Source organism: Haliaeetus albicilla, chromosome 24 (assembly GCF_947461875.1).
Source record: "Haliaeetus albicilla chromosome 24, bHalAlb1.1, whole genome shotgun sequence".
NCBI classification, from domain to species: domain Eukaryota; kingdom Metazoa; phylum Chordata; class Aves; order Accipitriformes; family Accipitridae; genus Haliaeetus; species Haliaeetus albicilla.
The window spans coordinates 11,405,360-11,419,465 of NC_091506.1; the positions used below are offsets into that span (position 1 = coordinate 11,405,360).

At 44.0% G+C, this 14,106-nt stretch overlaps 1 protein-coding gene across 2 annotated transcripts in view; it reads right to left on the bottom strand.

The window, feature by feature from the left end:
- Positions 1–14,106, bottom strand: part of PLXNB1 (plexin B1) — an 83,994-nt gene that overhangs the window by 47,764 nt on the left and 22,124 nt on the right. For both annotated transcript variants that reach the window (XM_069812116.1, XM_069812117.1), the window contains exon 2: positions 11,823–11,884. The gene's annotated coding sequence lies outside the window, so the exon portion shown is untranslated. The remainder of the gene's footprint in view (positions 1–11,822; positions 11,885–14,106) is intronic.

The following is a 14,106-nucleotide window of genomic DNA, read 5'->3' on the forward strand; positions in this document are numbered from 1 at the left end:
AGAATTTTTTCTTAGGGGTCCTAAATTATAGAAACCACTCCCTTAACCCAGCAAGGTGATCCCTGAGGGTTATTTACCCAAAGTAAAATGCCTCATCATTTTGTCTAACTTTGCTTGTCACAGGATCTCCGAAGTCAATGAAGCTTCTAGTTGCTTTTTGCATGAACAGTTTGAAAACTAATTCTTCTTAATCCTCCTTGGGCAAGAAGATAATGACAGCTATTCTAACTCAGAGGTCCACCTACAGAGAAACCAGCTTCAGCAACAGACAATAACAGATGTGTAAGTAGTAGTATAAGGGCAGACAAGCATAAGGCAATCCTTCCCCTATACATCCTGGCAGCTTTGGGCATTCCTGAATCGCAGATTGCAGCCCCATGCAATCCTTTGGATGGATACATTAGGTAGTCTGAGCTTCTTCGGTCAGAAAGAATTAACTTTTCTTGTAGCTCTTTGACCCCTTTCCAGTTTGTCAGCATCTTTTTTGTTGTTGTTGTTAATGTACCTGGCCTGGATGAGAATCCCCTTTTCACAGCACCTGACCCAGGTACACTACCCCTTGGCTTTCTAATGCTGCACACAGAGCAAATGTTACTTCCCCCAGTTCGACCCACCGCTCCTCTACTACCTGCCCAAGAACCTCCTGTTCTTCTAGCTGCCACATCACATGTGGCCAAGTCTGTATCCAGTTGAATACCATCAGTGACTCAAATATTCTTCCAGGCAACTAGTTAGGAAAAAAATATCCTGTTCTCAAGGCTTTAATGTGTTGAGTACATTCAGAGAGCCTAGATAGGTTTAACCCAGCTGTAATAGAACCCTGCTGGCAAAGTGGGGCTCACTGAAGTTACCCATCCAATTCACCCTGCTGCACAAATCCACCATTTCTACACAAATCTACATAAATCTAAGCCCATCATCCCCCATAGAAGTAAATTTTCTTATGGAAGTTCAAGAACCCAATTGTTAATCAAAATACAGACTAATACTGGAGCAAAGAGAAATCCCTGCAGTACCCAGGGAATTCCAAGAGCAGATTTCCCATTTCCAGTTAACTGAAATCCAAGAGCTACTTTTTAGTCTGTTTAATATGAACTAAACTGATCTTTTAAAACAACTGTCAACTAAGGCTCTTGGGGAAAAAAAAGTTAAGCTATTGTAGAATTAAAGTTACACTCCCTATCATGATTTAATAAGTAGTTAAAAGACAGGAAACCAAAAGTGGAAGAGTTTCCCGTCAGAGGAAGGTTATCAGTGAGATCTGCCAAGAATTTGTTCTGCAACCTGCACTGTTCAATATGTTCACATAAGATCTATGAAGAGGAATATGTCTAAAAGTGGCATATTTTATTATTTAAAAAATTATTCATCACAATCAAATTCAGAAAAGACTGCAAAAAGTGACAGAACTCATGCACTCCCTAAGTAACTACACAATATCTTCGATGTCAATAAATACCAAAACAACCAACACAAAATATTCTAATTACATAAGCACAACAGGATTCAAATTAGCTGTTACCACTCAGGAAAACTTTGGAAACTTGGTAAGTCAGTTCAGTATTTTGTATTAGGCAAAAAGGCAAATACAACCTTTGGATTGATAGGAAAGAAAACACACATCACCACTATGTTGTTGAATGCTGCAGGCAGTTCTGATTCCCACATCTGAAAAAGGAGACAGAATGACAGAAAGGACAACAAAGATGATCAAAAGCATGGAGCAGCTTCCATATAAGGAGACCTTGAGCAGAGTAGGACTTTGGATGGACAAAGAAACAACCGGGGGAAGATATGGAAAATTTAAGAGATCTGAAACATGACAAAGCGTCAACATGAAAAACATGGAATAATTGACTAATGTGTCTTACAATGCAGAAACAAGAGAGCACCCACCAAAGTTACAGACACCTTTTCTAAGCCAGTTCAAGGATATTGTCATGGGATGTAGAATATTTTAAACAACATTTTAAATGCACAATTAAGTTGTAGAGCCCACTGCTGTAGGATGTCATGGAAACTAGAAACATAAACAAGTTAGAAGAGGGATTATATAAATTAATGGAGAATAGATATAGTTGAGATCAGATGATTAGATACAACTCCTGGCCAAGGTGGGTCCTAAACTGATGATGGTCATAAGCTGGGAATCAAATGAAGAGGGGAGAAAGAAAAAAACCAACAAAAAACACCAAACCAAATCCACCACATTATACATGCCCTGTTTCTTGCAGTCCTCATTAAGTGTCTGCTTCTGGATCTTGTCAAAGACAGGATACTGAGCTACAAAGAGCTTTGCAATTTGCCCCAGGATGACACTTCTATTTAAACTTCTTATTTTATGGTACATTTATAGATTTTATTTATTTTTAAATATTAAGAATGTAACTTTAGCCCTGCCTAATTGCATATTTAGGAAGCCGGAAACCTAACCTCATGGACTATTTCAAAAGGCATTATCTATCATATTAACATTCAGATACTATCTAACTGAATCTTGACAGCTCAGCACAAAAGTTAATGCAGAACACAGCAGCAAAGCAAGCAAGCAAGCATCATCCTCAGCCGACTGGGAAACCAAAGCAAAGGCCAGAGCCACAGTGCACAGAAGTGGCAGAATTGAGTTTAATGCACCAATAGTCCCTCTTCCAGGAACAGCTCTTCCCTGTCTGCTAAATGTTTGACAGAAACTTCTCAGATACTGAGTGAATAAAACAGATAACATGTTTGCCGTACGTACAGCTAAGCATTGGGTAGCATTCAACAGAACTGCTGTTACTAAAAGTAGGTCAGAACCATCCGTTCTAACCAGGGAGAAAGGAAAACTAAAGCACACCAGGCTATTTGGCCAGGTATTACAGAAAACTTTTGTCTGGGATTTCATCACTACTTCAAACAGACGTGATTCATATTTTACCGGCCTCCACCTCAAACAAGGCACGCCTTCCCAACCACACTGCCCTCTCTATCATTAGGGGCACCTCTCCCCAGCCTCAGCCAGGATCCTCCTGTTCTCAGTTTTGGCTCCACAGGCTACGAAGCCAGAGTCCTGCTCTGCACTAGCTGCCTTAGCCATTCTGTGTTGATTTCTATAAAGCAGAAATGCCCAACTGTTTCATCCAGAAATGGCCAGGACAGCACACTATCTTCTCAATGTAATCACTTCTGCCTTACGGTCTATTTTCCTTGGCAGGGTGCCCTCCAGAAGGGAGGGAGGAGACCTCCTGCAACCAGCACATGCTTCCCAGAGAACAGCACCGTGACCCCTAACCAAGCTCTCACGTCCCAGAGGCAAAGGCCACACTCCCAAGGCAAGTCCTTTTGCATCTAGCCTGGCCTTGGAGTAACCTAGCAAGAGAGGAAAGGAACTTCAAATGTCCTGCAAAACTCCCGTGAAAGGAAGCCTGTCCTACACTTGCACCCCAAGAGGAAAACCATGGTCTCCAAGCCAGCATCAGCCCTGCAGGATTGCACAGTGGAAGGGAGAACAGAGTCACCTACCACAAAAGCAGTTCATGCTAGCAGTGCTGCAGACCACAAGCAGACACACAAGGACCACATCCCGAACTCCACCATCCAGTTGTCAAGCTGCAAATCAGAACCATTAAACACTGGAGCCTGCCTTGAACAAACCCTTTCGCTCTGCAGACACCAAGCAGTGCAGGGTGCTCTGACCTGTTAAAGAACAGCATTTCTTCAGCACCTCAGAAATCTTCGAATTTAGTACCACAACAGCTCTATAAAGAATTAATACGCCTTGGGTAGACAGGAAGGAATTCTTCTCCTTCGAGTTTTCCTTCATTTCAAATAAAATTCACTTTTCTGCCCTCCACAGTAATCTTCTGGAGAACCGTACAGCCTGACAGCAGTTTGGCAGTCTTCTCCTATCATTCCAAAAGTGTCAGCAGTTCTGGCTACAGCCATGAATACAGGCGGTAACATGCAAATAAATTTAATGCAGTGCAACCACATGAGTAGCATCTACCCCCTCCCATCCAGAAGAGACAGCAAAATCAACAGAATTCCACATCACTACCACAATCTGCTTGTGGTTTGCCTTCAAACCAAGTTGGGGTATATTCTATCTTGTATTACTCAACTCATTTTAAGCATTATCAGAAATGAAGCTTTGATCAATTAATCTTCCATAAATTAGTGCCTAAGCCTGGAAGGCTATTAGTAGTCAGCTACAAACTATTAGGCTCAATATTCTGGTAATTAGGTTACACAAGTCTGCTAGATAACGATCCAAATTGAGGTGGCCAGACATTTTCTTCCACCTCTGCAAGCCAATATCAAGGCTTTCATAAGGCCAAGAACAGATAGCAACACACCATGTTGTTCAAAAAGCCTGGGGACCTTCCCAGGTTGCTCATAACATGCATAAAACACAATAGCTCCCACTGCACTACTGCAGAAGACTGAACAGGCTGGGTGCAGACTTGAGAGCCAGGATCAACTCTGCACCAGTCTCAGCCCCAAGCAATGACCCTTTGCCAGGCTAGGATCTTTGAGATCCAGTGCTTCCGAATGTAGTATAACATAGAATGGTGGCACAGGAACCATCCATGAAGGGCTCTCAAGGTGCATGTGGTCAAGGAGCCACAGGCTGGCAGCAGCAATGCAGCATACTCTTCCACCCTACAATCACAGCCCTCCATCCCAGACATTGTCCACACTTATCATAGAATCATAGAATTGTTTAGGTTGGAAAAGACCTTTAAGATCATAGAGTCCAACTGTCAACCCAATACCACCATGCCCACTAAACCATGTCCTGAACTTGGAAGTTCTTGTTTCAAGGATAAAAATTCAGAGCACCAGACTGCATATGGATAGGGGTGGGAAGACTACTACTGTGCATAGGCCATCAGGCAATGCTCTTCATTCATACCCCTGTGAGTCCACAATCTGGAGGAGTGAAAATGAGCAACATTAAAATTAAGCAGCAAAGGAAGCAGAAGCTAGGACATTGCACGATTTGGTACTCGGAGAAATAAAACATCTGGAGCAAAAGTTCTTCAGTCACTTTGTTAACAGGCAGACATCTAGTCACACCTTACCCAGAACAAGGAATTTTATCACAAGACAAAATTCACCATAAGAAATTTTAACACCATGAAGTGGCTTTGCAACATGAGTTTCTGTTCTTATCTGTATACTTAGATTGAAGAGATCCTAACTTTTTCTAGAAAAATATTTGAGCTCCTGGTCCTGTTCAGGGCTGAGAAAGCTGCTTTGGTGCTGTCCTAAAGGCACCGAGGTTCAGAATTGGCTACCTGTTCATGGCAGACATGAATTTTAGTCTTTTTGGTTGAGACTGTTCTCCATCTGGTTTGCTACCCTCCCACCTTCACAGTCTGACAGCCACTGGCTTGGCAGGATGGACTGGCTCTTCCCTTTGCCTTTCAAGGAAGCCCAGACCTTCACCCTAGGGCCACAGAGATGCACTAACAGGTCTGCCGCATAAACTGCAGTGCTAGTCTGAAACGCAAACTGCTATGAGCAGGAATTTCAGCCAGTATAACAGGCTGACTGTTGGCATTTCAGAGAATACTACCTTGCCAGGATCACCCCTGGGCAAAAGTGCCCAGGAGACAGGAAAACCAGATTTACAGTAGTTTGTTAGGAATAGCACTGAGAGTTTTACATCTGAGCAGCTGCTCTTCTGCTGGAAGGAACAGGTAGACAGAGCAGAGAGGCTGGTAAGGAGAACAAGGAAAAAGTATGCACATCTGTTCTGAAAGGATAAACCATAGCCTGTGGTCAGCACAGTTTTGTTCGCAAGCTGTCCCAGTGCCAGGCACCCTTCCTTTGTCATTTTAAGCTATATACTCCACACAGCAGGGACTGTGCCTTCCTCTGGGAAAGGAAACTGCTCAACTCTGCCATAGCATATGTAACTAATCAAAACCCCACAACAACACGGCTCAGACAGCACTCTTCAGACATATACACAGACCAAACTGAACAATCGGCCACCTAATGTCAACCCAGAAGACCACAGTGGAGCTGACACAAGTTCAGCATCATAAAAATGTTTTAAATTAAACCTTTTCAGGGCTAGGTGGGAAATACACTAGTTGAAATCACGGACCAGCGAGCAAAAGAAAAGATCATACAGGCTAAAGATGGGTTCAGACTAAATCTAATCTGGTCAGACTATCTGGAGAATGGCAGACAGGTCCAGCACTCACAGGAACAGGCTGAGAAAGAATCAGATCTGGAACAAAACTACTGATGAAAACAATAATTGAGAAATTGAGAGTGAACAGGGAGGATGCTCTCTAAATGGTGTAACAACCGAGCCCATTAATACTCTGCAATGATGAGACTTCTGGTTTGGGATAGAGACTTCTTCCTGAATCAAACAGCTGACTAAATAGGTGCAACATGTCAAGACGATAGGGAAACAATCAACAGGAAAGGAACCTAAGCCCACTCCAGAGTCCCAGCCTTCCCCAACATGACCCTTATCCTAATCCTGTATGTGGTCCACTTGGCTTCTCATCTCAGCCCCAGGCCTGTCTGTACTCCTCATAGTTGGTAAGCTGAGCATGCAACTTCTCAGCCAGTCCATGGAGTGACTTTCACTATAGAGTATGAGATGCAGACAAGTCAGTTTCTATATACTTGCAAAGGGGCTATAGTTCCCCAAAATACATCAGCTCAGTTTTCAGTCAAAAGAGCATGCCTCCAAGAACATACGTCATCTTAGTTCTGCTACTGGGCAGCTTTCCATAGCTGTTCCCCAAGGACCACAGCAGCAAAGTTAGTCAATGAAAGGTTAAATAAAAAAAAAAAAAAGGGGGGGGGGATACTACCTAACAGCAGAGACCTGGTCCCTAGGGACAAAAAGACAAATAGCCCAACATTGTTCTCCTTCTGAAAGGAGTTGTTCAAATGAACAACTAGGGCTGGTCTCTACTGAGCCCTCTGCAGATTTGGGTAAGCATCTAAAACCAAGTGCAAGTCCAGACTTTCAAGGGTGAAGCATCTAGAAGCGAGCCCTATTTTTGAGTTATTTTAAAATGTTTAGACAGGACCTAAAATAAGACCAGTGTTTTGAGTACTTCTGAAGAGTATGAACCTCACGTAGGCCATGACATTTTTAGTTTGAAAATGCTTTGGAACAGGGGTTGTACTGTTTATACATCTGCTTATCACCCATTTTAGCTCAAATTAAGTTACAGTCCATTACCAGGCAAGAAGCACTTTTTTAAATGGGAGAAATTCAAACAAGTAAGATTTAGGCTATCAGCAGTAAGACAGTAGCTGTAACTCAGACCATCTCAGAGCAGCAGGAACAGTATATGACACAGAGAAAGGGAGAAAGTCAACTTCTCTGCTTAGAATATTTGTCTTCACACTACCCTTCCTAGCTGCATAGTTTTCAGAAATATACTCTCAGTCTCTCTTCAAACTCAACAGTCTGCAGACTCCAACAGCCCGCAGGCAATGGCTTTAGCAAGTAAGAGGTGCATGCAGTATATCACAAGCAGCACAGAACTAACCTAGAAGACAAGCTGTGCCAGTCTCTGTTTTTACAGGTTTCATTTGTATACCCCTTCCCGCTCCACGCTGACAAACCAGGTTGCAGTTGTCTGGCTCTGGCGATGGCCTGAAACGTTAAGTACAAAGTAAGCACATAATAGCACTTTACCTCTCTGATCGCTCTCCCAGGCTTCAACAACGTGCAGCTCGGGGATTTCTTGGGATAGAGGTGGTTTCTATGCATTTAGTAACCTTCAATAACTCCTTCTATGGAGATGCCCTGTGTCCTCAAATACACACAGACATCTGGCATTCACAACATCCTGTGGCAAGAAGCTTCCCAGGTTAACTGCACACACCAAGGACTAAGTCATTATTTGTTTTTAAGTTTACTACATGCTGGCTCCATTCAATACCTATTCATACTTGCAATGGAAGAGACAAAAAAAGATTGCTCCCCCTCTAACCTTCCATGCTATTCAGGATTTGAAGATAAGTATCACTCATCACTTTTCAGGTAGAAGACTCCCAGTTTATTCAGTTGCTCTTTGTATGGAAGGTAATTCTCGCCTTGGTCACTGCTACTGCTGTTCCATTTCTAATAACTGAAAATACCTTTTTAAAGATGCAATGGTTTTCCTAAAGCTGCAGAAAATTCAGCTTTCATATGCGCTGGAGAAACTAGTGTGATGATTTTAAATACAGCAGGGATTCCCAACTGCTATAGTGAATTGCTACTTAAAATATACAGCCTAACTTCTTAAACTGAGTTTGCTCAAAAGCAAATTTACTTTCAAGCCACAGCACCCAGCCACGCCTTCTTCCTCCAGAATAGGGTGTATTTCTCAAAAACTTTATATACCCATTAGTGCTTTGAAAGTACAAATAACATCCTTATATTTGATTTAGCCTGCTCTGATGGAGGATATATCCCTTTTGACAAAGGTTGCATGCCAGAGCTTTATTCTGTCATATGTTCTTAATGAACATTTCAATCCATCAATTTTTTTTCCTCAAGTATAGGCACAATATTTAGTGATTTCCTGATGCTACGTAAAACAACAATATCCTTAACAGACCTTGTTCTTCTAGAGTCATTTAAGAATACTTGATTTTAGACACTATTTTTGTCATGAATCCCTCAAAATCCAAAGTGAGTTCTTCCACAAGTGCAGTGATCCTAACTGCTTCCTACATTCTTGATTATCAGATATAGGACTTTGCTATTTATATACACTTAGCTCACTAAGCAACCTAAACTTCCCTGTCAGGCTGAAATATCTGGCTTTTCTCTGTCCTTTGCCAGTTTCACTATTAGAAATTAAACAAGCATTTTCAAGATGCAGAGATATAGAAGTGTAACTGAAATTAAAAAAAAAAGGCCATTAAAACCCAACAGAATTCAAAAGAGGGCAGATACATTACCTAGAGTTACAATATCCAGTGCTAACAGCTTTTTTAAAAATATAAACCTACCTCACAATTTAGGGCTTTGAACCATTCTTTAAGGGTTAGAAGGAACACCTCACCCCACAAACAGCCCATAACTGGTCCTGATCAAAGGGGAGAACCCTCCTCTCAAGGTGGTGGATATCAAACAACACACAGGACCCAAAAGTTCACCTAATCGAGCCTCTAAGTTGAGCCGAGCTATTCCTGTTTCTTCCACTAGATCAGCTGGTCAAAGCACTTAGCTCTTGCTAGAAGCTCAGCTTCTAGAATTCAGCACAGGAGACGCTGACCACATCTTTGGTGACATCAAACTATGCCAACCCTAAGAGTTACATAAAACCTGTACCTGGAACATAACACCAGGGCTTATTTTCACATAAGGCATTCACCTGTCTAAGTATTACACCGGCAGTGCTTTTAGAGGCAAAATGTAGAAACATATTTAGAATTTTATTCCTTACCCCACTGTGGGTATGTGTAGGTCTGCATTATTTTTCCAGTGAAAGAAGCTCAGATACTACCAAACCAAGAATGTAGCTGTTACAAGGTTAAATACTTCCACAAATGGAGCATACATACCTAGTTGAAGAAGAGCTCAGCATGCAGTGGGAGACATCTTGGAAACAGAATTGCAAGTCAAGATGCAAGACCAGAGAGCAATCTGGACTATTCTTTCATTGAAATGCCACATTTGGAACTGGAGCTGGAGTTTGAGGTAGCTATGCAGAGGCTTTACATCACATATGAAGGAAGTAACGTGGAACATGGCCCCAGGTCTGGAAATGGCCCAAGCCCCCACTATTCTGACCACTTTGCAGAGAACACACGATACAGAACTGCTTGCCGGGTACAGGAAGCAATGAGAAAGAAATGTCTACAATGAAAACACATCATCACAGTTTGGAAAAATGTGCCCTCCACCCCCAGAAGATGAGGGTTTCTCCTGAAGAATTCTTACCTTGCACACAGCACAGCAGTTTTATGTTTATCTTTAAGAAAGAAAAAGTGGTGGTCCACAGAAAATAGGGCAGAAAATCAGTCCCTACACTGTTTAAAAAGGAAGGGAGAGAAGAGGAGAGAACAAGTCACACTCCTAGGTAACATCAAATTGCTACACTGGCTACACAAGAATGAAGCAGAGCATGACTTGGGTAATAACCGTAACTCACAGTTCAGAAGTTAGTTTGTTCAGCCACCATCTTTCGCACTTAAAGGTACTAAAAAGTATGTCCTCTAGTGCTCTTTGGCTGGAGCAGCACTTTTTCAATAGTATCTGGACAGAATTAGTTTGATATCTCAAAAAATACAACATGCAGATCTCTGTCCTCCCTATGGTCTTCTATTTTTTATGTACCCTGAAAGGAGGGATCTAGAAGAGACTGGCCTGAATTCAAGTCATCTCAAGTACTTACTTATTCCCTATTTCAAACAGCTTTGATTTAGTGGTTTTACTTGAACCACCCAGAGCAATGCAAAGCTGAGGAAATCAGACTCGCCAATCTTTGTACCTGTGTTATATGTACTCAGGATTTATTCTTGGAGGCTCCAGATTGAAACAGGTTTTCTGAAAACTTGCTCTTTACCATCCAAGAATTCAATCCAGGTCTACTACCAAACTGAAACCACACAGGCTGCAGACGCAGAGGAGTCTGGGCTAGGGGTTGCTGTCTGGCTTTGTTCATTGTTTTTACTTCTGCTGAGCCCTTCTGCTGCTATAGCTGCAAGTCCAACAAGTAGACATCCTTCTGATGAAGTGCTCCTGTACTCCCAGTGCTCTAACGTGATATTCATCTCTCCAGTGCAAGAGTCAGTGACTCATCTAAATCAGCACTTAGTGTCCAGGTGCCAGGGTTTCACTCCCCAACCAGAAGTTCATGCAGATCTGCAGATCTCCAGCAGTTCATTCAGTCTGGGATCTCTGCTTACCACCCTATATTTGATATTCAGATTCCCATATTCAAATTCACATACACATTCACTTACAGAGTGCTTCACCAGGCAAACTGAAACAGGAGTTGTAACTATCCTGTTTAACAGGAAGCAGCCTGAAAGGAGAAATCAGTTTCAGGGAGACATTTCTTCAAGGGTCTATAGCTGTCAACACCACAGAGCTCAGCCAGCACAAAGCAGCTCATCACACTACATGGTGATTGACAGCCAGATATGAACATCACCCCTGCTCCAGGAGACTGTCTTCAGATTTGGCAACACTCACTGGCCCATTTCTGGCCATAGATCACCATCAGAAAGTAGCTTTTTTGGTTTGTTTCCGTCTGTAGGTTAAACTCATTCCCTTGTACAGAGCATTCAAAGTTTAAAATTTATTTTTTTACATTGCAACAGAAATGGAAGTGCAGCACCAGAGGTGCCAAGAAGATTCTTGCAAAAGCTGTAGAGTGGCCTGACTTAGGCAGCACTGCAACCCACAGATCCCAACCAGTCCCTCAAGAAAGGGGGGTGCAGCTTGGGAGGAGGACAAAGACAAAGACAAAAATGACAAGCAAATAGACAGGCAACCTTTGGAATAAATACATCTGCTTACAGCAGAACTCTACGGATCAAAGCTTCTGTTGAAGAGATGCCCTCCGTCCTTCATAGGATTTCCTTACAACGTTCCCTTTGCAAAGGGAACAGGTGCTTATTCTCACACACAGCCACTCACTCTTTCCAGTAGACCACATGCCTGGTGAACCCACTCATCCAGCTAATCACAGGTGGTACAGTTCATCAAGTGGGTTCATTATGCAGCAGCATCAAGAGGCTGCCCAGCATTGCACTGGCCACGCAAACTGAGATGATCAGGAACACGGAGGAGCCCAGCAGGCTGCAGCAATCGATGGGCATCCCAGTGCTGACTCCCGGCGCATTTTGCTTACCATCTGGACTCTTGGGAACGTTGAGACACCTTCATTTCTCTTATTGAAGAGTGTGCCTCAAGCTGGAAAAAACAACATAACATGAAATGCAAAGACTATTTTTCCAATAAATTCAATCTCTGTTGCACTTGACTCCCACTGTGGTTCCCTTCCCCCTGAGAAGGCAAGGTCTGGCCAGCTGCACAAAGTCCAGGCAGCCCTGGGAAAACAATGGGATCTTTTTCTTGCCAGAACGAGCCTTCCCGTTCACCCTTCTAACCATGGCACTGAGGACACCCCCAGTGTGTCTGCAGGGGAGAGGAGTCTGTTGGCATAGCAACAGTACACCCTAACTCGCTGCTAATGAACAGGGATAAAATGTTTTGTTCTCATTAGGAAAAATACAGACACATTCCTGATTGGTGAGTAATGTCTCTGCCTCTGGGAGATTAGCTCAGAGCTGTGCAGCCTGAAACAGCCTCAATTCAGCCCACTGCAGTGCTTCCCTTGAACAGCTACTCTCCAAGGACCACACGTCTCTCAAGGGCAAGCCTACAGAGCCTTCTGTAGCACTTTGCCTTCAGGCCTGAGACAGCTCAAGGCAAGAATAATGAGAAGAGGCTTGACAGGAGCAAACCAGAACCGGCACAATGGCAACACCCCCCCTCTCCCTGCAGGAGCACGGCAGAAAAGCCAGCTCTCACTGGTGCATTCGCTGCACCTGGGTCCCAAGCTACCACCACAGCAGGCAAGAGTTTCTCTTTGTGCATCCACCACAGGGCTCAGATCAGCCTGTGACTCCAGCTCCCGCTCTGGCCACATTTCCCATTGCTGGGTGAATAAATGGACAGAGCAAAGAGCTGCAATACACTCAAAAGCAGAGCTCAGCCACCATTAGGCACCTGGGTGCAGAAAACCAAACAAGGGCTGCTGCCTACCAGTCTTTATCAGGATTTTGGCATCTAACAATCAGCAAGATCCACCAGGAGGAATCACTTTGGAGTTTGCAGAATATTTGCGCAGACACTGTTGTTTCATCACTCACGTCTGTATCTGGGTGCCGACCAGGCTACAATCTTGGCCTTGCAAGAAATAAAGCCTCTGCCAGACACAGGCAATGCTGCTTCCCAAACCCTCTTCCCTCCAGATCCTCCTGCCACAGGGGCCAGCACAGCAAGTGGGAGGATCACAGTACTTCATCCTTTGCAAATAGGATCTGGGGCAGAAGCAAGGCCAGACACCCCATGAACAAAGAAAAATCCAATCTCTAACCACATTTTTGCCAGGCTTTTTGGCATAACCTGGTCTGCACAGTGCAAACACAGCCCAGCAGAATTAAACCGTGGAATTGCACTGAGCCCATGGTTCATCTCTCCTTTATGCTACTACTGGGTCCCATTCACTCACATCGGTTTGCCTCGCCCTGAATTCAGAAGCTGTTGAGAACAGCGACTGCACACCTTAGTCCTCAGAGGTGACTTGAGAGTACTTCCAGGGGTTGAAGGTAGTCTAGCTCCCTTCTCCCTCTACTGAGAAATTGGTGCTGGCCAGGATTAGTACCCCATGCAGAGATACACTCAGCTCCAAAGCAAACTGGAATGTGGTAGAGCCCTCTCGCTCTCCCAGCCCCCTGTGCTGCTGGAGAAATTGTGGGATTTGGCCTCCGAGACAGCTGCAGGCTGTGCTCTGAGCACCAGCTAACTCCCTTCCCCAGTCCCTCAGACTTTCACCTGCTCTTCCCCCTCTTCCCACTCCTCAGGGCTTCAAACAGCTCAACATGGTGCAGGAGGAGAAGGTGGAGTCAGCATCAAGAAAGGGCCCTGCTATCCTAATGCCTTTGAGAAACTTGCACATCCTATGGGGAACGATGCTCCTTCAAACGCTACTACTCTTGCTCAGCCACAAAACTCGTATGTTAACCTGTGCTGTGATCTGCTCATGGAACTGCTGGGACTTGATTTCTACTTTACATCCTTGCAGCTGAGAAATAATTTATTTCAGTCCCCTAGGCAGGAACTCGATTGCCTGCAAAGCCATCTCGGTCTGCCTAAAGGAGGAAAATAAACCCATGATCTTACCGAGCAGCCGGCCGAGCGGCGACAGACCCCAGCCTTGGCCAGCAGCCCCTGTCCAGCTTGTGGTGAAGCTCAAATCCCTCCCAGCCCACCACAAGGCTAGAGGGGCCAGGGGTACTGTTTTCCAGCCTCCGGGCATTTTACTTTACTCGTTCCAGGCCAGATCCCTCCCCCAGCCCTGGTCAGAAAGGAAAAGCCGTGGGAATGGAGCTCAACACCCCGAGGTAGGC